The sequence below is a fragment of the Castor canadensis genome, chromosome 10 (genome assembly GCF_047511655.1).
Source record: "Castor canadensis chromosome 10, mCasCan1.hap1v2, whole genome shotgun sequence".
NCBI classification, from domain to species: Eukaryota; Metazoa; Chordata; class Mammalia; order Rodentia; family Castoridae; genus Castor; species Castor canadensis.
In genome coordinates, this window is record NC_133395.1 from 134,152,530 (window position 1) to 134,179,408 (window position 26,879).

Genomic DNA, 26,879 nt, shown 5'->3' on the forward strand with positions numbered 1-26,879 from the left:
TGGTATTCTGAACAGTGAGGCAGAGCACAGTTCAAAAACAGGAAAAATATCATGTCAAAGGAATTCCTTAAAACATGTAATATTATACTTTACGCTGGTAGAAAGATTCAAGGTTTAAAGGATTATCTTCATTAATTAGAAAAGAGTTCATAATAAATGTAAACTTAAAGCAGAATCTTTTTTAAACATTAATTCTCTAATGAGTCCATAGCAGATTACAGGGTCAAAATATAAATGCCTACTCCAGGGTAAGCATCATCTAATTTGTATAGGTAAGAAACTTGCTCTTGAATAATCAAGTGCATCTCCCTGTGCTCTATTGGTGTATACGTCTATCTTTGGATACAAGATATGAGTCAGGAGGGACATGGATATACCAAGCTTTGTTCTATAATAAGCATTGTGAGTGTAAGGAGACAAGTAATATAATACATCACAAGAATTACCTGCTGCACTGAAAGATGCTTTATTCAGGTCATCATGGTCTCACTCACAAGGAGCCAGTACCAAGAAAGTTGGTGAACTTTTTCTTAAAAAACATAAATCACATGTGTCAGAGCAAGACACAAAATGGGAGTTTTGACTGCACTAATCTGTAGCATCTATCCTTAAATTTTTTTGGCTGAATTGCTTAGTTTGATGTGCAAGATCCTATGCAAGCTGACATGGTTAAACTTGTCTCATCACCTCAGTCCTCCATGATTCTGTACTTCCACACTTACCAAATACCATTTTCCCTCCATAGAGGGTGATATTCCTTCTGCCACTGTCCTCTCAAACCTAGCAAACTTGCAGTTTTCTTCTAAGATACGCCTTTCTAAAGGCATACCTCTTCCTTTTTACTAAATTTAAGTCCTATCTCTTTGAAGCCTTCTGTGACTATTCACGGCAATGCTTACGTTACTTTTTAACTGTGTGTCTTTCTTATTGCTAGCATCCGGTGTTCTGGATCATCACTTCTTTTTTCTCTCTCTTTCAAATGAGTAAGGGACTCTCTTAAAAGAGAAACTTTCTTGCCCATTTTTATTTAACCAACATCTGTGTCTATATGTAGAGCATATTAAGGGTTAATGCTTGTTAGTAATCAACAAATGAACAAAATGGTGTAGATGAGACCTATAATGTCATTTATTGTACAGAAGTAAAAAGTAATGCCTTTTCAAAAAGACAAAATAAACCATTTGAGATTTCTACCATGTATTATTTTTAAACCTTTAGGATTTTAGATATAGAAAAGTATATTTCTCAGCTTTGTATTACTATTAAAAAAATCTGAGGCAATTAGCTTATAAATCAAAAGCATTAGGTCACAGTTCCAGAAGTTGAAGATCATGATTAGCCAGTCCCATGGCTTTGGGCATTAGGTATGGGCACCAAATAGTAATGATGGGATACGTGTGTGAGAGCAGATCACTCACTTTATGGACCATGAAATAGAGCAAGACTTAGAGATTGAGAGGCTGAGCCTTCACTGTCTTCTTCAAGGGCATGCCCAAATGACCTACGCACCTCTCAGTTGGTACTGAGGTTTGAACCCAGTGCCTACGCCTTGAGCCATTCCTCCAGCCCGTTTTTAGTGATGGGTTTTTTGAGATTGGGTCTTGTGAACTATTTGCCTGGCTTGGTTTCAAACAGCGGTCCTCCTGAGCTCTGTCTCCTGAATAGCTAGGACTACAAGTGCCCAGTTGGGTTGTATCTCTTAAAGGTTCACAGAACCCTCCATATCTGATGCCTTGGGACTAAGCCTTTAACACATGACCTTTCAGGTAGCACTCTCCATATTCAAGCCATAGCAAAAAGTCATTGTTCAAGCTAATTTGATAAAGCAGTCACTGTTGCAGGTGTTCCCTGTGATGTAAGTGACTGCTTGCTTCTGCAGTCTCTGCTAGGAAAACATTACAAACAAAGCTGAAAATAGTGTAAAATACTACAAAAAGTTACTATAAAAAAGTAACATGTGCCTTTGAATAACCTAGAATATGTGTTATTTTGGGTATTTTCATGCATTTTAAGAAACCTCTCGATGAGTTGTGTATGTTGTAGAGCTGTGCTGTCCCTTGTGGAAGCCACTAATCTATCGTGGCAATTCTGTACTTGAAATATGTGTCCAAATTGATATGAGCTGTAAGTGTAGAGTGGACATCAGATTTCAAACACTAAGTACAAAAACTTGTGAAATATATGGCTAAGATTGAACATTTTCTCTGTTGAAATAGTATTTTGACTATATTGGGTTGAGCAAAATATAAAATTTAACTCCATCTATTTGACTTTAATGTCACTTCTAGAGAGTTTTGAATTGCATATGTGTCTTGCATACTGTTTCTATTGGGTGATGTTGATTTAGAGAAAGGAAATTAAGGTAATTGAGAGAATAAATGAGTTAAATAAGAAAAGAATGAATTATGCAGACCCTCTGGGAGAGTGATAAACATGGAGAAGGGAAAAGGTAACATTGAGAAAACCATGGCAACATACAGAGGTTGTCAAGGGTTTGTGCACTGAATCTAGAAATGATATAACAGATCTATGAAAATATTTTTAGAGTTATTAAATGAAAATAATTGCTTATCCAGCATATAATAAACTTGAAAAGTCCATGGCATTTAATGTTCAATGTATGGGAAAGTTTAACCTACCTACTATAATTTAATTAATACATGTCCTAAATCCAGATGAATTAGGAAATGCTAAACAGTATTACTTATACTCAATGTAGGTTTTCATATTGAATACCTGTAGAGTCTTGAAGCTAAAAAAAATCCATTTTTATTTCAAACAGAGGTATTCCCAGATTTTGATAACTAGTACTCCATGGGACATATTTTAGGACATACATAAAAGACAAACTCATAAAGTTTATTAGGACAGAAACTGAGATTAGGAGGATTACAAAAGTATTTGAATCTTTATTCTTGGGAAGAATAGATACATTTGGTGCAGCATTCAACAAAAGTAAAGAAATACTTTCTGAGCAGTGTGTGGTGATCTGAAGATGAATTGGGCGAGAAGTACATTTCACAGGTTCCCAGGTGATGGTTCTCATATTTTCAGAAAAAAGGCAAGGACAGTGCGTATGCTGACTGTGAGGGTGACTCTCCTTCTATAACTAATTTCCCAGAGCTCCTATTACAACAGAAATGTTGCAACTGTTCTTCAGAAGTACAGACATTTAAAGATGTAAGGTAAAATATTATGATCATTCAGCTTTAGAAATATACCATACACATGTTTTGAGTATGGTTACCATTTTGATTTAAGACAAAAATTGGTGCACATATTTTTCTCTTTGGATGTTTGGCAAAAAATTCTAAATTTAACCTAACATTTCATTTTTATTAACTGAATCTCACTTGTATATATATATATATATATATATATTATGAAATATAATATACCTTTAACCTACCTGTAACTATCCTATCATTAATCATTATCTGTTTTAATTGTTTTGAAATTTCTGTACATTTTTTTGGAATCACTACTTAAACCCTATCAGTAAATGCTCCCTGATAGGATTTTCTTTAATAGCATTGATCCATTCTCATAGATCAAAATATATAAAACATTTTATATATTTTGATGCACATTTTGGATGTTCTTATCCTACAAGTCTCTTCACTCCTCAAAGTGTATGGCATTTTATGGTTGATATATAGGACAGTGAACTTAATGATGTAACTAATTCCCTTATTCATTCAACAAATTGTTACCAAGTTACTGTGCTAGTTATTGGGAGAATAATAATGAAAGTATTTATTATATCCCCTACCCTGAAAGGAAACTTTTAATGGGGAATTTTCCCATTATGTTTTTAATATTTCTTTTGAGCAATAAAATTGCTGTTTGACATTTTCTTTTAAGTAGCCTCCATAGATGGTTAATCTGATTCTGTCATGTTGGGAACAGCAGAAGGCATGTCTTTGAATTGTGATATTGGTTTGATGGTGCAGCAGAATTTATAGATGTTGTATTTGTATATTCACTACCCATATGTACAGCAATGTAATATGTATGGACTATTTTAGATTTATAAAGATAAAATTCATACAACAGTTGCTTAAGATTTTCTTTAATGTGAAAAGGATGCACAAATGATTTTTTTTGTGTGTGGCACTGAGGTTTGAACTCAGGGCTTCATACTTGCAAGGCAGGTGCTCCAATACTTGATCCACTCCTCCAGTCCTTTTTACTGATGGATTTTTTCGAGATAGCATCTTGCAAAGTATTTTCCTGGGGCTGGTTTTGAACTGAGATCATCCTGACCTCTGCCTCCTGAGTAACTAGGATTACAGATGGGAGCCACTGGCACCCAGCTGCACAAATAATTCTAATGCAAGGTAGAATACAAGTTGAGTTGCTAAAAGAGGCGCAGATGAAGTCTAATAGGGCAGTCAGAGGAGGGAAAATTATTTCTCTCTGAGACAGTGAGAGAAAGTTTCATGGAATAGCTTGGCATTCAATTTACTCAGTTGAGCTAGGTGTCTTTGGTACATGTCTATAATCCTAGTTACTTGGGAGGCTGAGATCAGGAGGATTGCGGTTCAAGGCCAGCCCATCTCCAAAATAACCAGAGCAAAATGAACTGGAGTCATGCCTCGAGTGGTAGAATGCCTGCTTTTCAAGAAGCTCTAAGTTCAAACCCCAGACTTATCAAAAATAAATTTACTCAGTTGAAGCATTGTTGGACAATGGACAGAGTCAATGGAGATGTTTCTACAAGTTGAATAAGTGGAGCGTAAACATGGAGGTATGAAAGTCTTAGAAATGGATGGCATTAATGAGTAGAGGTCAGTTGAGTACAAGCATTGAGTGTGCAAAGCATGTGTCCTCTGTGTTCTTCTATATATTTAGACAAATGCCTTTCCTCGCTCCAGAAGGTGGATTTCCACGGCTGCTTTCTGACCTGTCCACGATGCACAGTCAGTTGTGTTGCTAAAGTTGTGTTGATGTAGTGACTACAATAATCCTTGAGTTATACAGTCTTCAACAGCCCCAACAGACGGTTGAATGTTCAAAAGAAAAATCTAAATGCTCGTTAAATCATCAAATGCCATTGCATGTTTATGAAATCAGATGAAAGACATTAGAGCAAATCTGCTTTTCTGTGCTTGGTTGGTGTGGGAAGAGAGATTACTCTGTTTCCCTAAGAAGGTTAAGCTGTCATCTAGTCAAATATGGACTTAAAATAATGCTGCCAAAGCAGTTGGCTCTTGTGATTGACGATGATGACGATGGATGATGATAGTTTTGAAATCAGTTTTGCAGGGGAAATTGCTATTTTTCAACTTTAGCTGAGTTGTAGTCTGGATTTGGGAATTTACTGTCATATTAAGTATCTTTTTTGATTAAAAAGGAAATTGTTAAGGACTGTATTCTCTACGATAAAATGGCTCTAGAACTGAACTGTGAAGCAAATGATTATAAGTTGCTCTATACATATGACTTGAGCAATGGTGATTGTTCTGAGCTTTACAGTGTCATCTGCTGATAAATTATGTTTTGGGAAACAGATAGTGAAGTGGCAGAAAGTGTGTGATACTTAGAAGATATGATAATAACACTGCCTTGTTAAAGTCTTCAAAGAATTTTCTTATGCATAAATATATAATCTCTGCAATTCCCTCAGGACTTCCAAACTTGTTCCCTTTCCTTGGATTGTTCTTTACCACAGATACCTGCATGGCTTATTTCTTCACTGTTGGCATCTTTGCTGATATACAATCTAATTAGGGAAGCATTTCCTGATCCTCATCTCCCTCTCATTTCTACATGGTATTGATTACCACCTGATATGTAACATGTACATTCATTTACCATCTGTCTTCTCACACTGGAAAGTAAGCTACATGAGAGCAGAGTCTGGGTTCTTCAGTGCTATGAACAGCAAACCTGTAAAAGAAGCTTAGCCATAACAGATACCCAGCTGGTACTTGTTGAGTCATTAGCTGTATGAATGAATCCTTAATTTATGCACAGAGGACTGCATAAAATATTTAAGATAGATAAAGAACCTAGTTAATGTTGGGTTGCAGAATTAAAGCTAAGCATTTTGATTTACCCAAATTACTTTTGTTTGTGTATACATAAGTAATACAGACAGCAAACACCCTGAGAAGGAAATGGTATATTTTAGGCTTTCCCTCACTTAGGTGCATGATTTTTATACCTCAGTATGTTGTAGAATAAAGGATATAGTTTTATTGTTACCAAATCACTGGCAACTGCTGCTTTATATACCATTGTGTTGTGAAAGCTTTTTCAGATGCTAGTGTGAAAAGGTCATTTTGAGAAAAAAAAAAAAACAAAAACAAAACCTAAACCCCCAAAAATATTTTTTTAAAGGCCAATAACATTTGTATCCATTGGGTGAGCATGGTCAGTCAACGCTCTGCAAGCTTTATATGGACGGCTTCCTTAACAAATATGTTTTTGCTGTGGTCATTCATCATATCTGGAAGTATGGATGATAAGCTTGAGCACTCTCTTAGGTTAACACTGAAAATAGCCATTTGGTGGATTTGTAAAGGGAAAAGCTGGTTAAAGTGGCAGAAAAATATGTATTCTCCCGACAGCATAAAATAGCATATTGTAGCCTGTTTATATTAGTGTTGGCTCAATGTAGTAAAACTCAGCTCTACTTTAGGAGGAATTCATTATTTTTTAATGAGGTTCTAGGGATTGAACCCAGGGCTTTGCACCTGTGAGGCAAGAACTCTACCACTTGAACCACATCCCCAAATCTTTTGTTTATATTACATTTTTGAGACAAGGTCTTCAAACTTTTCCGGGGCTGGGCTTGAAATTGTTATCCTCCTACCTCTGCCTTGCCAGTAGCTGGGATTACAGGTGTATGCTAGCAAGTCTGACAGGATATTTGTTTTAACTAGAAATTAGGTTATAAATGGAAACGGCTACAGTATAGATACCGAAGAAATTCACTTGTACCTTCCAAATGAGTATGCTTATTAACAGGACTGAGTGTAGTACTGAAAGCAGTCCTCTGATCTGTTGTCTGAGAAGAACCTCAAAAAATTGCAGCTGGCCTTAAATAATAAAGATACTGTTACCATCATTATTTAAAGGGTTTGTTGAGCTATTTTGTAATGGAGGAGAGTACTATGAAAAATAAAGGGCTGACAAAGTGGCTCAAGTGGTAGAGTGCCTTCCTAGCAAGTATGAGGCCCTGAGTTCAAACCCCAGTATCCCCAATAAAAAAAAAAGAAAAAACCCCAACTATGGCAGTAAGCATGTGGTATCACATCCAGTGGGCACCTCTTATGTGGGGTCTAGCATAGTAAGCAAAATTAAAATAATCTTGGGACCTTTGGAATCAGACAATATCATTTATATGTGACTTCCTAACTAGAAAGTATAAGCTTTGCCAGGTCAGTTAGTGCTTAATGAAAGAGAACAGATATACAAAGAAAACAGACTCATAGAACAGGTTGATCTTGGGTGTGGGCAAAAGTTTCTAGCTAATAGAGTCAAGTTCAGACATCTGCTGAGGCTTATAAGAAGTATAAAGATAGGAAATCATTTGAAATAGCATAGTTTGGGCAAAGAATTTAATGAAGGGAGATAAAGGGGGTCTTGATAAAACAGGTAATTGGAATCCTATAAGCTGAAAAAAATTTGCTAAACAGAACTTTCATCCCCTGAAGGTAATAGAAGAGGAAGATGGTTTTAACATCATATTGTACTTACAGTTTCCATTCATGGCATGATAGTTCACTCTTGCCATAGACATTTTCTTTGAAAGAATTGAGGAGTGTCCTTATGTCTTATCCCCTACATAATGAGTGTTCTCATTGAGCTCCACTCAGATTCATTTCAAGATCCCTGCAGAAAGACTTTTCAGGATGTGTCCCAGAAATGGATTTAAAGCAGTGGATGGACTTTAAAATAAGCCAGCTCTTGTATTTCCTAAATCCCTTTGGAGTTTTTTTTTTTTTTTTTTTTTTGCATTCCCCCCAAATACTGTTGTTTTCAACATGGGCTTTGCATCTTAGAGTGAAAAGGTAGCTCACTTGATCAAGTAAACTATTACATAATTGACCTGTAAAATTTAACTTTTCTATGTAAAACCACATTTATTTCTCTGTGGTCAAATAAAAGTATAAGGATTCTATTTCATGTAATAGGTTTTGATTTGGAAGAACTTTAGAGGGTGTAGCATCCTTTCAATTAACAGGTCAGGAAAGGACAAGGGAGATATGCTTTTTCCCTTTAGCTGCATATCTAATTAATAGAAAAAAAATGGGACTAGAACCCAGATTTTCTGAATCATGGTTTCATATTTCTCCCAGTAAGAGTAGACTAGAGAGTTTTAAGAACATGGGTAAAATTTTGCCTGTCATCCATATTAACAAGTTATTTACCCTGTCAACCTCTACTTCTTTTTCTGTAAATTGAAGTTAGTAATAGCATTTACCTTATAAGTTCCTTCTGAAAACTAAATAAATATAAGTCTCTAAATACATGATAGTAAGTCTGTATTAGTATTTAATTGCTACATAACAAATTACTGAGGAGGTAGAGCCTACATATAAGCCACTGATCCTGCCGTTCCACTAGGCAAGGGTCCTTGGCCCTAAGATTACAGTGTCAACTTCATCCTTATCTGGAGGCTCCACCTGACTAGATAAGATCTGGTCCCAAGCTCTCCAGGTGTTACAGCATTCATTGCCTTGATTGGGGGAAGGTGGGGAAAGGGGTGAGTGGGTAAGGTTTTCTTGCCTGATGAGCTATCAGCAGGGACTGTTCTCAGCACCTTGAGGCTGTTCTCAGGTTCTTGCCATATGGTCCTTCCCACAGGCACCTTGCAACAAGGTACTGCATTTCTTCAAAGTAAACAGAATATTCCCTCATTTTAAATCTCTCCCTTCAAGAATGTGGTCAGTCCCTTTTAAGTTGAAGTCAGGACCATCTTCCTGACTTTGTAATATCTCAGAACCAAATGGTGTGGGCCCTTAGTTCAATCGCTTTTGTCAGTCTGTTTGTGTAAGTGAAGTCCATCTTGTTCACAGTCATATCCCCATCACTACAGGATACTAAACTGGAGCTCTGTATGGGAGTGGGTGTGTCTTAGGGGCTTTCTTAGAATTCTGCCTTCACAGAGCATTAGTGTTATCATTATTTCTGAGGTTATTATAGTTTAGTGCTTATAATTAAAGGTGATTCTAGGTTAATAGTGGGGAAAAGGCCACCATATTGTTTTGAAACCCTTACTAATAAAGGAATTTACACCATGTCACAGCAATTCCCTATTCATTTAATTTTGGACCACATGGTACATATTTGAAATATATTGAATGTTATTCATCAAAGAATATAATCCTCACAATATTGCTAGATCCTGAAGGAAAACAAAAGTAAACAGTGATCATGGAACATAGAAAATAATATTCAATGATCAGTATAGTACCTAGTAGTTTGGAATGGAACCTGTCGTTGATTTTGCTCCAGTTCTAATGAAGGATGATAGCAAGGGAGTCTTTTAAAGATTAAATAATAAAGAAACCTGCAAACTTTATATTTAAGACAGAATAAGAGAAGTTATGCTTATAATATTAATGTTGTTGCAAATTTACAGTGTCACCATCAAACTGTTTTCAGAATTCCAAATAAAAATATCCTATTTCTTAATATAAAAAAGAACCTAATGGAAACCGACCTTTCTGTCCAATTTTTAGCATGCATTCTCTGTCCTATAAGTTCTGTGCTAATTTCATAGTACACCTTGAATGTGCCACAAGCAATTTGTAATAGAATCAATTAACATTTGGGAAGTTGAGCATGGCCACCTAGGATATTAAACATTTGCTCCGGGAATGCTAATAAAGTCTATTGACATTATATTCCCAAAGTATTACTTAATCATAGTGGAAACATTAGTGAAGCACCAAATAAATGAGTGAATATCAATTAGAGAATTTTTCCCTCATTTCTTGTGTTTTTCTATTTCCATTTTGGGTCTGGACTCTCTTACTCATCTTCTAGGGCAGAGCTCGGAGATGGGTCTTTCAAGGGGGCTTCACTAATTGTCCCATATAGTAAACATGTTTTTCTAAATCACAGTCCTTGAGAGGATTTTCATAAGAAATTAGAAAGGTTAAATTTGCCTTCGTCTCCACTTCTTAGTTGGTTCCTTGATTTTTCTGTATTTAGGATTTCTTGGCTAGCAGGGAAATGAAGTTTTATTATTTAATTTAGTCCTAGCTATAAAATATTAGATAGTCATTCTATTGGGGTGACATATTGCCCATAAAAGATATTCTCCTATTTTTCCCTGCTTTTTGTAGAATCCAATCCAGAACCATGCATATGCTAGTCAAGTGCTCTAACTTTGAGCTTTGTCCCCTAATTCTTGTTCTATTTTTAAAAGTTGATTTTGTGCTATTTATTTCTTACATTCACAGTGTATTATGCCATCAGGTTCAGTATTTTTCTGTACCTTCCACTCCATGAAGTCCATTAAAAATAAAGTTTGTGGTTTCATTTAAGTAATGTCATGAAGTACAAATTTTAAAAAGAGGTAGTTTTCCAATTTAAATCAGTCTAGTAGCTGCAGTTATTTTTTTCAACAACTTTATTTTAATAAAAATAACTGATAAGAGAGTGAGCACTTGAAATTCAGTTCTCTTTTTTGTTTTTTAATTTTTTTATACAAGAGAAAAAATGTTTGTCACAGTTCTGGAAGCTGGAAATCTGAGATTAACATCTTAGCTGAAACTCAGTTTAATTGATTAAACCTTTTTCACTTTATTTGGTTCAAAGCAATGAAAATCAGTAGTCTACATAAGTCAGTATAATCTGTGGTGATTTCTACTTATACACATTCTACATTCACATTTACAGAAATCATATTACTTGGCATATATTAGCTCCTACATACATATCATTTTAATGAATGAAGAAGACCTTACGGATACTGAAATGAATAGTTTTAATGAAATGGTTGACTTTCTCTTTCCTCCACCATAATTGAATGTCACACACTTAATGTGTTAAGCCCAATAGGAAATAAATGGGCCTCATTTCCAAATGGATTTTTAGTAAAAAAAAATTTTAAATTTAAAATCACCTCTATTACATTTTTTTATTTCTCATGGGATCTTATTGCTGACTTTTTTTTTTTCCTAAACATATTTCCCCACATTCTCTGAATTTATATGTCAGGACAAGTAAAAATTACTTTAAATTTTCCTCTCATTTTCTTATACTTCCCTTGGCTATATTGCATACTTGTAAACAAGAAAAAGAAAAAAAATGAGAAGGGAAGGGATTAATTTGAAATCAAAGGGTATCTCTTCAAATAATCCTCAACTATTAAACAACCACATTGATTTTACTGTTTGGCTTTTGCAATTAAATATGTCCTCTTTTTCTGAATTAAAGTATAGATTTAATATGACTGACTGAATCCCACCCTTTTGTAAACTTAATTTACATGCTAAGAAAAGTGATATAAATTCTGAATTCTTTTAAACATATTGATTTATTTGTCATATTTGATGATTCAGTAATTTGGCTTTCAAAGCACTGATGGGATATTTGGTTTCTTCTGAAGTCATCAGTCCTCTTGTTGAGAAACTTCAGAGAGCCAAATTGTTTCAAAAACATATCTAGTAGTTGAATGATTACTTTTAGCACTATAAATCACTGTTTCAAGTAGCTTAGCATGTACAGAGCATTCTTAGAGTCTAGAATTAGTTTGGCTTTTTGCCCAATTAAATCAATCAAGGTAATGAGATGATCCTACTTTTCCATATCATTTTTGCTGTGTAATTAATAAACTTGGCCTATTTGTCAGCATTTTAAAAAGTATTTACTTCCATTCCTGCTACCATAATTGTCTGTTTATTAGGATAAAGAGTGCCTGCTTAGCAAGCATGAGTCCCTGAGTTCAAGACCCAGTACCGCCAAGAAAAGTAAAACAAAAAAGGGTGAAGAGAGAGGTCACTGAAAGTTATCTCTAGTGTTGTGATAATAAAAAATTCAAACAGTGCATTATGTTTTTTACAAAGAATCTTTCATAAAAGTTTTTGTTCCAGTATTTGCATATCACAAGCTGGAAATGCAATACTCACGGCTAAATGTGTTAAGTTTCATGATCAAACTGTAGCTGGTGAGTGGCAGCCTGGGATTCAAATCTTGCTATCTTTCTGTTCCTCCCTCCCGTGGAAGGCAGTTTGTCTATTTGTCCACTGTTTCTGGGAACTTCACTCTGTTATTTTCATGCTTTTTTCTTTTGGTCCCTAAGCTTCCCCTGATTTCTACACGTCATTCGAACCTCATATTGTTTTATGGAAGATATATGCTGAAGCCCCAATACTTGACTGTAGTCATGGCTCCTTGTATAATTTAGAGACAATACAGGTCTCATTGACTTGTCTACAGTATCGATAGCAATTTTTTTATAGTACATCTACCACATACTATGTCTATAGCATTCAATCAGGGTTTCTCAACTCCCACATATTAGCATTTTAGGTAGTCTGTTGTATCAGACTTCCCAATGCATGCATGAGGTTAACCTGCTGCCATGGGCTCTAAACAGTAGCACTTCCCTAGTTGTGAGAACCCAAACTATTTTCGGATATTACCAAATATATTGCATATGAGGGGACACAAAGTCACCTCTGGTTGAGGACGTCTGTATTAAATTAACATAACGACTATGAAAATGTTTTGTAAATTTTAGAACATTCCCCAAAATAAAGTTTTCATGAGGATGAGTTTTAAGAAAAACATAAACCAGGAGGGGGTGGCATATATCTGCAGTCCCAGAACCCAGGAGGCTGAAGCAGTAATCTCTTAAGTTGAATGCCAGACCTAGATACATAGGAAGTTCCAGACCACTGAGCTACATTGTGTCTCAAAAAACTAAACAAAACAACTCACTCTTGGAAATTTAGCGAACAGCACAAGGGAAAAACAGTATAGACGTTAAAGAGCAGAGTTGGCCACCCCATCTTAAGGCCTTGTGAATGCTGATTTATGTGGATTCCTGCTGTAAACTTTTTGCTTTTACATTACTCTAGCAAATATTTAATCCAAATTTGCCTGTTAATAGGACTTCCAGTTGCAGGTTGAAATTTTCATTTCTTTATGAAATATTTTACAGCATATTCACCACATATGATGAATAATTAAAACTAAACTGCACTTGTCAAAATAAATTAACACACTACAGTTGGAGATCAAAGACTCCCTATTTTTTTCCCCATATGCTTTCTTGCATACTATTCTTATTTGTGGTGTTTCATGCTATGTAGTGGCTAAAAGTTATCATTCAGAAGTATAGCATTTATACTGTTTTGCAGAACTGTAATCAAAGAAAATACCCATTTTACTTGGAAGGAATACATGTTTTTCCAAGTACTTAAAGAGTAAAAATCTAAAAATCCTATGAGGCACCCTTCTTTCCATGAAATGGACATATTATTGCTTATGCTATAATTTTCAAGTCATGTGTAAGCTTTTTTAAAATGACACATTAGGCTTTATTTCTGTGATAGGTTTTGGTGATGGGGCTTTGAAAAAGCTGTTTGGAACGATGTGGGCAGCTTATCTCTCAAGAACTTCCTACCATTTTATTTTAATGTAGCTTGCTACATTTACCATCTGGGATAGAAGCTTGGGCATCAACACCAGCTATTCCAGGCTGCAGAGTTTCAGTTTAAAACAGTTCAAAAATGATATGGGATAAAGCAAATGGTGTGAAACAGGCTGGCCTCATTGGTCTTTCTTTTCAGTGGAGTATCGCCCACTGATGGAGAAGTTGGTTGTTTAATTTTCTGACAGAACTGTGTACTTTGAGAATGGCTGAACATCTCCCATTTGTACTACTTTTCATTATTGTCAGAACTGATCAAATAAATCTGCCTGAGTGTCTGTGTGTGGGATGTGTGTGGAAAGTGATTTTATTTTTGCCCAGTAAGTCCCAAACATGCTGTCGTCTTCATTTTATTTTCCCTCTTCCATCCTCAGCGCCTTTTGCAACTTGCCTTACAAATCACATTGTCTCTACTTATTACCAGGCCTTTCTCCAGCTGGCAAAATGCATGTTTTTTTTTTTTTTTCTCAGTCAATTTCAGAGTTTTCCCTTTTCTCATTTTCTGTATGTTTCCCTCATTTTTAATGTGAAATTGCAAATATATTTCTCAGTCCTTCTGTAGAACACTTTCGACTTATTGAAAACTCACATTATATTATATAAAATAATGTAAGAGAGATATCTAAATGCTTCTACTGTTTTCTGCTCTGTAAACCCAACTGGGGCTAATTTTTTCAAGATAATTTTTTCTTTCTTCCCTATTTCATCTACATCACCTAATTCAGAAAACTAAACATATCTTCTTTTTTATTCCAGATTCATTTTGCATTACAGACTTTTCTGACTGATGAATCAATGCCAGAGCCTGCCTGGACTTTTCTGCAACTTTGAGTAAGAGAATCAGAACCCTCATGCTGAGGTAAGGGAAGCAACCCGTGTAGGTTATTATTGAAAACAAGGGTGGGTTTCATAACCTTAAACTTTTCCTATAAACTGTGTTTCATGTTCTTATATGTAAAATAAAATTTTTATCATCATGTTTTTCTCCTCCTTAGTGGATTTTTGAGGTTCAGAAATGTGAATTACATGACCAGGTACAGCGCCTCACACCTGCCATCCTAGCTACTCAGAGGCAGAGAGGATTATGGTAGGAGAACAGCCTGGACAAAGACCCTATCTCAATGAAAAATCTTATGTGGTGCCACATGCCTGTCACTTTAGCTTATAGGTGATGCATAAATAGGAGGATTATGGTCCAGGAGTCACAGGGCAAAAACATGTGACCCTAATCCAAAAAATAACTAAAGCCAAAAGGGCTGTGGGTATGGCTCAAGTGTTAGAACACCTACCTGGAGAACACAAAGCCCTGAGTCCATACTCCACTACCACCAGAAACAATGTGAAATGCAGAAAGATGTGAGATGTTTGTCAGTCCATGCTTATTTTGCTATTCAAAGCTAACCCCCACACCAAGTGTTTCCTAATAACTGTCCCATCAGATTCAAGACATGTTCTAATAGCAGTTTTTGTTTTGTTTATACTTTATTAACTAAGATTTGACTTGGATGCTAGAGACAGAAAACCCATGAGAGCAGAGATTTATTTTTTAACATGGTGTTTTTTTATTTCAGAAATGTTAAAAATTCCACATTGTTTTACAGTACAAAAGAGTCAACAACAACAAAAAATCCCAACACATCCCAATGTCCTATGTATTTAAAAGTACAAAGTAAAGTAACAAAGTAGATTATTTCAAAAAGGGTTAAAATTTCCCCCTACCAAAAATTAATAAATAAAATGTTGTACTCTGCATTGACATAAAATGGCAGAATTGAGCCAGACCAGTGGGTCCTTTTATAAAATATCATCCTTGAGACACTGGTATTTGAACAGCTTGTGTAAGAGTTCTTATATATGAGGCTGTCTTGTCTGTCCAGCCCAAACTCTGAGCATCTTTGAGTTGATGCTTGACATTGGTGAATGTCAAGGAGGAAGCAAGCAATAAGACTTAGCCTCAGTTATATCCTCTGCAGGAGATCATCTCTTTGCACAATGAGGCACACCTTATATATGGATGGCTTAAGGAAGATTCATGAGGTAGTGAGCTGATTTTCTTCCTCTAGTACCAGGTATAGTAAACACCATCTTTCCAGAGAAGACAAATAGGGAGACACCATCAGCCTTTATCATATGAGTGGAAGTGAATGACAACATTGAACAAGCAGGGCATCTTGCATCTCCAACTTCAAAGTGAGTTGAAGGAGTCACCTGGTGATGGAGAAAACTACTCATTCTCACCAGCAAACTTTTAATTACCAGATTAATCCCCTATCATTGCACTGTGTGATGGAAAAACATCGTCATTCGCTTAATGTCATATATGATGACTTTGAGAGTGTCTTGCTGGTTTTCTTCACAGAGCAAACATCCAAGATCCACTGGCTATGTAGAGCCAGCCTTGGTCCAATGTGGGGAGGGAACCAGTACTTCATGTCCTGTACCTGAGGATATGTGGTGGTCGATTTTCAGAGGATAGTCTCTGGTACCAAAAGTGGCTGCATCATCTCCAGCAAATTTTGCAAACAGTTTTGTTTCATTTTCCTTTTCTTTAAAATAAGGAGAGTGCCCCATCTTATGGGTTTGTGAAAATTACATGAAGTAATGCACATAACGTGCTTTATTCTTGTGTTCTTGATAAATGACAGGTATCTGAGTCTTTTCTCCTCAATCACTATGATTGTGTTGATTAGAACTACAAACAGTGATAGAAAATGACTCATATAACTGGAAGTTCCAGAGGAGCACAGGCATGGCTTGGTTCAGGGGCTCTAATGTATATTCAGGCTGTGGTTTTTCTCTCCTTTACCTCTCCTTACTCTGCCCTGGCTACATTCTCAAGCAAGCTTTTCCCTAAGGAACACAATAAAATGCTCCATAGGTCCTGCACAAAATAAAAGTTCAATCTAACCACCCCAGTAATCACTCCCTATCATGTCTCTCATTGTTGACAAGGTTGAGCCTGTTTTCATAAGTTTATTGTCTTTTATATGGGGCCTTTCACTTCATCATATTTAAAAGATTGCTTGTTCATTGTGCACAAAATGATGTGCAAGCCTTGTATGCACATATGAATAATAAAACAATAAAAAAATAAAAGAAAAAGAAAAAAAATGATAGGAGGACATAGCGTCTTTCAAGCAAACTGATGAGAGCAGAGATTTAAATGAGATAGAGGTTTATTTATTTCTTTTAATGAAAAGTTAAAGTATGTAGTTCAAAGCTGCTATAGAGTTTCATGTCAGGCACTCAGAATTTGTCATACATAGCCTTTGTCCTGTGATTGCAAATAGATTTTGAAGTTATAGACATATTCTAAGCAGCACAATGGAGACAAGGTACAATTATTTCCTTGCAGGGAAAGTTTCCAGTATTTGTCATTTAATTACTCTCTTCAATCCAGAGCTTTATTACATGGTTCCCACTGGCTACAAAGACTTGAAGATACAGTCTTTATTCTTGCAGACATGCAAGAATTTCTGTCTTATGTAATAAGAGAAAAATTTACAGTATTTTTCACACAAACATAAATTTTAATATAGCTGACGTTTAAAAAAAGAATTTTGTTGAGTGGGTTGGGTTCTACATGTGGGGAGGACCTATGTATAATAGAAGAAGTAAGTGTTATCAGCTGTTATCATAATACCAGTACAAAATTGATCAATAAATATTCATTAAAGATGTACACAGAGATATCTTTCCTTCATATGAAATGTGACTAAAGATGAAATTTTTTAAAATTTTAAAACAAACGCACCCAACCATTCCGTTATTCATTCAACAGTCACTGAACATCTTATGTTCTATGTTATTATTGTATTGTTTTTAATATAGTGGCAAGTGTGATGTAACCTTTTTTAAAGCATAACTTGGATTTTCCTTTGGAAATGAGTTTCAGATGATTTTTAAATCTATTGAAGTTACCAGAAGAAAAAGACTGAGGTAGAAAGGAGAGCAATAGACAGCATGAATCAATTTGTGATATATATATCTATATCTATATAGATATAGATATATATGGAAATGTCACAGTGAAACACTGTATAGCTATCTTAAATAAACAAAAATGTCATTTTTTTTTTTTACAAATCAACAGAACAGGAATGTCCTATTTGGGGGCAGGATATAAGGAAAGGGTGTAGGAGGATGAATATGGTGGAAATATTTTCTGCAAATGTATGGACATTGTAAATGGAAAAATGAGACCTATTGAAACTTTCCCAGGAATGGGGTAGGGGGAGATAAAAGGAAATGATGGAGAGTGTGAATTCAACTATGATAAATTATAAGAATTTTGTAAATGTCACAATGTACCCCTAGTACAACAATAATAAAAATAAAATTTTAAAAACATAGGGAAAAATTCTGTTAGCTACTTATTTTTCTCCTTAATCATGCTTTTATCATATTTTGTTTTGATGGCTTTCCAACTGTTCTGAAAAATCAAATCTACCTCCACAGAATGAAGACTTGGTTCCTTTGGAGGAGTTTTAAATAAGGGCTGTTAACTGTGATTGAGACTCCCATACATCTGAGACAGTAGCCTTAATGTGCTGGGATCAAATTAATTAAGTGTTTCATTTAGTGACTGCTGTCATTGAAGGATTTACAATTCCTTCTATGAAACTGATTCATTGGTAAAGAATAGCATTGCTGTTTTGAGTGTTTTAGGAACGTCACAATATTGGAGTCTTCTCAGAAGGCTTGCTGAGAAGTTCTAGGAAAGAGAAAGGTCGTGGGCAGTTTCAGCAGCTGCCACCACACTGGAGCAGTTAATTTGCTTGGCTCAGGGTTTTTAGATATCCAAAGAGTACAGGTTCTCCAATACTCAAGCCAAACACAAAATCACAAAAGTTGTTTTTATTGCTCTTCAAAAATAAGCAAACAGTGCTGCAATCTGGTTTATTATTATAGCATTGATATAAGGAAGTAAACCAAGAATTAAATGGATTTGTTGGCAAGAATCTATCTTGTCTCAAAGAAACAAAGATGGTGCCAGGGGAATTTCCCTTTCAAGGATATAAAGAGCTTCTGATTAGTGAACTTTGCCTGTGTCTATATGATAGAATTCATATAGACACAAATTCCTGTGCCAAACAAGACTGTGGTGGGTAGAAATTTAGCATAACAGTCACTGAAAGAACCATTTCCTGAGGTGACACTGCCTTTTACTTAAGAAATAAGTAAGTTCCCTTTGAATTGACCTTTGTGTGTTTGGGGAAAAAAAGCATAAATACCTCCTCTTTCATAGGAAGAAGACTATTTCAAAGAGCCATTTTCTTTCCTAACAAAGAAATTCACACTGGAGACAAATCAGCAATTTCACAGCTGGTTTGTGAAATTCTGAAGTGATGTATACAGATCAAAGCAGGAGAGATTCATTTGGAATGAAAAGAATATTTGAATTGCATCCCAGTTTCTAATAGGATATTGTTTCACAGTTGTACAATACTATAAACATGCCATGTCTTGTTATACATGTCAATTCAGATCTCAGCCATGACTCATGAACTTTATAAGACAGTGACAATTTGAAAGAATAAAATTACAGGATTGAGTGAAATTGTATCTTCCAGTCCATCTCTTCCCTCTACTAGTCTCACTCTTTTTTTTTTTTTTAAATTAACGGTATCAGGAGTTTGAACGCAGGGCTTTGAGCTTGCTAATCCTTTACAACTTGAGCCACACCTCCAGTCCTTACTTTTTTCGATGTGAATTGACTCTAATGACCCCTATGTAAGTCATTCCTCATCAGCTATTTAAAAACACCCATTGCTTCCTGAGGTAACCAATTCTATTGTCTGAGAGAATTGGATTTTCTTATGTACGTTAAAAAGATGCCACTTTACTGGTTTTGATTCTGCTACCTAGATGACCAAGGGACCAAGGCTTTCCATCTTAGCCTTAGCACTCCTTAAGTATTTCCATGTTCTAATCATTTCCTCTGGAACCTATTGACCTTTGGGCGAGGGTTTTGGCAGTGGATGTGATGAGATGCATTCAGATTCTGTACAAATAGCACCACTAATTTAAAGGATATCCATGGGAGTTGATCATGAAATGGATATGGGGTGTCAAGGAACATTCAGTGTTTTTGGCCTGTACATGTTTTACTAACATATGATAAGCACCCACTATTTTATTGGTTTATTTTGTTAGACATTAAAGTACAATCAAATGTGCATTCAAACCTATATCATAGAACAACTATTTAAATACGCATTTATTGCTTTAATGCCCCATTGTTCAGTAAGACAAGGAAAATGTTAGCTATGCCTTTTTATGGCCAGAGAAAGAGTCATAAAGGTCCTTTCTTTCTACCCTTATGCTTTGACTAGAGGGAGCAAGCCTATAAATTTACTATGGATTAGGATTAGAGATTTTACACCCATTTTTAAACCTACAGATGTACTTTTTGGATATCTATTTACATGTGTATGATTCCACAAGAATTAAATAAGAGTCCCATAAATTACCAGGGGAAGCATTTTCAGTCCAGAAATGTTTTACCCTTAGTTACTACCACTAAATTATAATCTCCTTGGGAATAAGAATTAGATGTTCGTGCAATTGGACTTCAGTGAGCAAAGGCTGGATTGGTGTTAAAGTACTGTCTTAGTCTCCATAAATATATTTTTGTATGAATTAAATTCTAGTTAATGGGTTCTATCTATCTGTTACCATCTATCTGTCTATCATCTATCTGTGTATCTGTCTATCTAAATATGTACCTATCTAAGGAAGATAAACACTCTTGGAAAATCTCAGTCCTTGATCACATATCCTACAACTCTCTTACCTCCTTCATCAGCCATTTAGAAATGCTTTATTAGCATTTCTAAAGGTAAAATATGTAGGATACACCAAACTGTAATCTGGTTTGTTTTACCCTTCAACTCTTGTCTTTGGGGTAAGTAGCCTATGGTAAGTTTCTCCTCTTCTGGTTATCTATGTGGAGAGGAAATTAAGTGGCTACTTACCTTGTGAATAGCAGATTTTTCTGTTGACCTACAAGATACCAGGAATCCTCAGTGCCCCTGTGACACAGTAACCAAATAGGCATCTGTCTAAATGTTGGATAAATTTTTTGCCCTTCCTGGAAAAGAGCTGGATTGCCTTAAGAAATAAATCCAGACTGAATTCTCAAGGGAGATCTGTCCCCTAAAGTAGTAAAATTTTCAAAGGTGTGCCCTTCATAGGAGAAAGAAATAAATGACACATTAAAAGAATTAGCACTTAGAGGCCTTTGTTTAATCAATGGTTAGTTTGGTGATGATTGCACAAATTCACTACATTAAATTTAATCAGGATGTTTTGGCATGTGGGTGGCAAGCTTACTGATTAATTCATTTATATTCTTGAAATAAGATATGTTCTCCTGGATGGATTTCCACAGTTTGGCAATTCCACAGTTTGCATTTCAGCATCTCTAAATGGCTCTTTGTTCACAGTCCCAGGTTCTAAACTGGGAGCTGGGTACTGATTAGCTCAGCTGACTAAGAATGATAAACAGGAAATTGTACTGTTTGAATCCATCTCTAGGAAGGCGACAGTGTGTAGATGCCTGGAATACTTCAGGATTTTGATATCACCCTTTAGAGTTGCCTTAAGATATTAATTACAAGTAGTAGGGGCAATCATGATACAATGCAGTGTGCCAGACTTACACCTTCCTTCAATGGGGTTCTGAAATTAAGTATAGTTATGTCTATGAGGTAATAGATTATATTAAAACTATGATTTTGGAGTAGAAAAGAGATCTGATAGCATATAAAGTCTACTCCCTTATCTAATAACAATGATGAAAGTGAAACTCTGTAATTAATTGATTCTTAGAAGGAAAGACAATTTGAAGTTGAAGTTTGAACTCATTGTTAGTAATTTTATTTCTGATGCTGTATTTACAGATGGTTTTAAGCATGGGGAACAGGTGTTCCTAGATGATTGGGGTAGAGAGAACCAAGGAATATATATGGACAGTAGGGGATCATCTTGTCATTTAGCTTTAGATATGGGGATGAGACAGTAGCTCTTATGATGAACTATGAGTTGCCATTTCTCTTCATTTACAGAGATTTTTTTGAAGAATACTTCAGGGAGGACTGCCTGAATGACAATTAATATTCACCATATCTGTGTGTCTGTGTTCACAGCCATGATGGCAAGGGGGAGGGAGAATATTGTTCATTGTGGTCATTCCCTCGCAGGGACTATGTGATTTGCTTGAGGAAGAGTGAAGGCTAGTGTGACAAAAACAGATCTCATAATCACCCAAGACAATTCCACTCCTTTAAGGCCTCTGGGAAGGGCAGGCCATGACTCAGTTTCTTCTACTCTGTTCATTTCTCACAGTTTAGCTGGCTGCTGAAGTGCAGGTATTTAGTGTACAGCACCTCACATTACCTATGTGAGGCAGTTACCTGTCAGATTTGTAGGCTATAGTATCTCTTCCCTCCTAAAGAACTATTTCCAAGGCACAATCTCTCTACTTTTTCTTTACAGAAATCTAAATGTTCATTAGGCCAATTCTTGCACATCTAGGGATCTCTCTGCTTTTTGATGAAGTGGTGGCAGAAGGAATGCAGGTAGTAGAAAAAGAAAGTTCATGCTATTTTCTCAATGTGTTGTTTTTGTGTCTCTATGTAATAAACCTTGCTGTCATCCATCAGTAAGTGCGACTTCTTTCTTCCCTTCACCTTAAGTTGCATGTGAAAGTGAACTCATTTATCCAGATAATGTTGTTATTTTTAAGAGTGGAGAGTAATAGGAAAACATACTTATTTATACCTGGATTCTGATTATGCATCTTCTGATAGCTATGTTTCTATATGACCCCAGATTTTGTGAATGTGCTGATCATTTTGAAGATAAGAACATAGATTCAACTTTTGTCCCTGAAATTACTTGCTGTATCATCTTTATCTAGCTTTATAACTTCTTTGCTTCAATTTCTTCATCTGCTGAATAGGACTTGTGATAGTATCTACATTATAGATTTATTATGAGGATGAAAAAGTTAATATTTTAATGTTCTATATAATTATATACCATTATTATCTTAACAAGAAAAGCATTGGTTAAATTATCTTGTTGAAGAACAGAATAGTATGATTCCAGGTAGATAGTCAATTCACACTTTCCTTTTGTACATGACCCAACTTATATCAGTGCTTCAGCGTGTATTCTACTGGTATTTTGCAGCTGAATTGCCAGAAGCGTCCTCACCTATGCAACATGGCTTATGACAGTCTAAGAATGATGAGTCAAAAGCCTCTACTTTGTAAATCCTATCATACATCAACATCTGAGATTTATTCAACAAGCATCTTTTTGTAATCCAGAATCATATCATGTTTTACTTTCTATATCAGAGATTTAAATAATGAAGAACCAAGATATCATACAATGGATACAACAAAGTCGTTCAAAACTTGTTTTGGGGGATTATTTGGAAACTTGTGAACATGTTCATAAGAGGTTAAGTAGGAAACAGGTTAGGCTGGAAAACAGTGTGATTCCAAATTTGTAATCATCAAAGAACTTGTTAATCATGAACAATGTTATTAAAATATTATATTCCTATGATAAATTTTAATGAATACTTTCTCGATTTGGCTTTAACATTTTCCAAAATGAAAATTATAATTTTTTTCTGATTATAAAGATGGGTAAATTCATTATAGACATTTCAAACAAAATAAAAGATTATTTAAATCATCTGTAATCCCATCTTCCTGAAATGACTTTATGAAGCTTTTTCATCCTTTGGGATATTTACTTATGAATTTATATGTGCACCACTGTTCTCTGTTCTAAATGGATTATATTACTATCAACTTTCTTCCATTCAACAACATATCATGGATACTTCTTCCATTGCCAATAAATATTGACCTTTCTCATCATTCTGATGGTCCTGTCTGTTGAAGAGATGTACATGCACTAAACATTTGCCCACCAATAACAATCTTTTACTTACGCATTTTTATAATTTGTTGATTAAAACAATAAGGTAAGCAGCCTTGGTCATACCAGTTTGTATTACCAAAAAACTTGTATGAAAATATTCACAGTTGTATTTAAAAATAAAAACCACATTATTATTTACTCTTCTTTGATTATTGCGGTTGAACATTTTTCCTTGGTGTGTTTGAGCCTCTCAATTTGACCAGCGGTTTTATAACTATTCACTGTGTAAATGTAAGTACTCATTCATTGGAAGTATACTGAAATGTTATTGGAGACACTTTAGTAGTTTGTTTTTTTTTTTTTTTTCCATTACACTCCCACCCTGGGGATGACTCTCAGATACTGCTTTTGTTTTTCATTGTCAAACAAAAATAAACAATTGGGATTGTAGTCCATCAGTCACAGAGAAGGTTACTAAGGTATGTCAGGGACCATGGAACTCTATCCAAACACTCTGACATGGCCTCTTATATCTCTGTAGAGTTAAGTTGTATGTTCTTAAAGCCAGGTATCCCTACACCTTGAGGCAGGAATGGGAATTATTTTTTTCAATATCCCTATTAGATGTACAGTGTTCTCTTAGATTATCTAAACTGGGAGAGAAAATAAAATTAATGTAGAAATTTTCTTAGTTGTCACAGTTTTATTTGCCTCATGCAAACCTAGAAGTCAGAAAGTAATCAGATTCTGAGAAGCCATCCAAAAGCTAAAATTCTAGGAAGAATCTTTTTTGTTTTTAATTTCAGTAATGGCAGTAAACCATAACATTTGAATTGTGCACAAGTTTATTCAATGACCAATTAAAATTATTATTTTTCTGTTTTATTCTTAGTTTTCATTTCATAATTGACTTCTGTGGACACTTAGTGCCCTTTTCTGTCCTATTCTGTGTATCTGCATATTTTCCCGGTCAGGTGATGAAAAACCTAGTTCAGGTTACTTTGCAAGACAAGCAAAAATCATGATAAGTAGTAGGATTGTGTCTCTTTAAACTGGTTTTCCTATACTGCTGATGCCTGAGGCGGAAACATTTTACTTCAGCTCTTGGCCTCATTTGTGGCAACTCTCATGACTGATAAGTGAGTTGACTTCGTTGTGGGATGATTTTGTTTCATAGGATGGATCAGAGATCCTTGGTTGCCCAGTACAGAAAATCTTTGGCATGCCAATGTGCAGGTCTGCTTTCCACTTTACTATTTCTCTCCTAATATTGATATATATTGAACAAAAAATAAAAGCCTGGACTTACAGCAAAAAATATTAAAGCCTGGTCTTAAATTATGGCTCTACCAGTTGATATCCAGGTTAATAATCAACTCTCTGGGTATCAGTTTTCTCCATGTGAAGTGGAGGTAATAATACCTTCTTGATATGCTTTGTTCATATAAGGTATCTAAGAAATAAGGACTATTTTCTCCTTTCATTCACTTAATGGTATTTAGCATTATTCTCTTATTTTAGGAAAATGAAGGCATAGGCCTCCCTTGGAGGCTACTGTAAAGGACCCAATCTATTTTCTACCATAGGGAGGTATATAAACTTTGCCACTCTTTCTCCAATCTGCAGAGCCCATGTTATCCACAAATCTTCATGTAAACATCAAAAAACATTCAGAACATTATTTTTTCTTTAAATCTATAAATGTTTTAGGAGCTATGTTTGTTTACCTCTTCTAAAAGTTGATAGAATACCATTACCTATTTAAGTCCTTTTTTCCTCTCCCCTTCATAGATTAGTGCTAACAATCAATGAATCACCTTATTTCTCCTCTATTAGAGTTATCTCCAGTGACATTATCAACATGTTAGTAGGTCAAGTCTGTAGGCCTTGATAAAGGAAAGTTAAAAAATATATCCTAGTGAGGGGAGGAAAGAATGAAAATTCAGTGAAGGGGGAAACAATCCATATGACCTAAGAAGGAATGATATATATCAAAACTAAAAATTTGCAATCAAGCTTTCTAGTGAAAATGTTGAACACTAGCAGTATCAATAGCTCATGTCCCTGTGATACAACTGGCTACTTCCCTCGGTTAGGACATAATACTAAGCATTCAAGCACGAAGATAAAACCCAGTCAGATGCCTGGTGATCTGTCTTGATAAAGCATCTCAAGACACAGGAGTGATGAGTTGGTGGAAAGGAATAGGGAGTATGAATAAATTAGCACAAATCAGTAAAATAACTCAAAGTGTGGGGGTTTTGTTTTTATTTTGTGGTACTTGGGTTTGAATTCAGGGCTTTCTACATGCTTTCTATTGAGGTGATTATCACCTTAGTCATGCCTTGGTCTTTTTTGCTGTAGTTTTTTTTTTTTTGTTTGTTTGTTTTTGGGTAAAGTCTCCTGTTTTTGCCACAAGAGTCCTGGACTATGATCCTTGTATTTATGCTTCACACATATCTGGGATGGTAAGTATATACCACCACACCCAGCTTTTCATTCCCTGGGTTGATCTTGACTATGTCCTTTCCAATCTCCACCTCCTGAATAGCTGGAATTATAGGATGAGCCACTATGCCTCACAGAGTGCATATATTTTTTATTTATTGTCTGGAGGGAATAGAATTTTCTCCATGGGGATACTAAAGTAAGAAAATAAGAATTACCTAAAAATTTTTCATCTACATCATCCATGATGCCTTTTCACCAGAGGCACTATAATGTTTAGTGCTATAAGTGGTTAATTATGAATTTATCATTTGAATAAGCTCATATCTTGACAGAACTGTGCAGTTGTCACATCTTCATGTGGACACCTGAGTAAACCAGTGTTTCAATAATGTCTCATAAATTCTATGAACCAAGCCAATTTTCACATAGAGTTTGCCCTTGATGTGCTAATTGAAGCATGTCTAATACACATTATTGTGAATATTCAGCATATTTTCTTCTGTGCTATAAAGTAATACAATTGACTTAAACATAGCCATGTGAATGTTTTCCTTAATAATGTCTTAATCCTAAAATTTCAATTCTCTGCCTATTTCATACTCTTCTGCCAGAACTCTTCTGAATTTCTTGTAATAATTCTTCTGAACTCTCCTGAACTCTTGTAATAATTGCTAACTATACACAGTTTAATTTCATTAGTATGTATTATTTCACATGTTTATTTCTCTGATCAAAAGTTAGATTTGGCAGGGAACCTGAATCTCATGCCTGTAATCCTAGCTACTCAGGAAGCAGAGATCAGGAGGATCACGGTTTGAAGACAGCCTGGGCAAAGAGTTCACAAGACCCTATGTCAAAAATAGGGCTGGTGGAGTGGCTCAATGTGAACACCCCAAGTTCA

At 35.4% G+C, this 26,879-nt stretch overlaps 1 protein-coding gene across 9 annotated transcripts in view; it reads left to right on the plus strand.

Annotated features, from left to right (window-relative positions):
* Cntn4 (contactin 4) overlaps positions 1 to 26,879 on the plus strand; it is a 905,834-nt gene that overhangs the window by 123,663 nt on the left and 755,292 nt on the right. For all 9 annotated transcript variants that reach the window (XM_074044274.1, XM_074044268.1, XM_074044270.1 and 6 more), the window contains exon 2: positions 14,378 to 14,480. The gene's annotated coding sequence lies outside the window, so the exon portion shown is untranslated. The remainder of the gene's footprint in view (positions 1 to 14,377; positions 14,481 to 26,879) is intronic.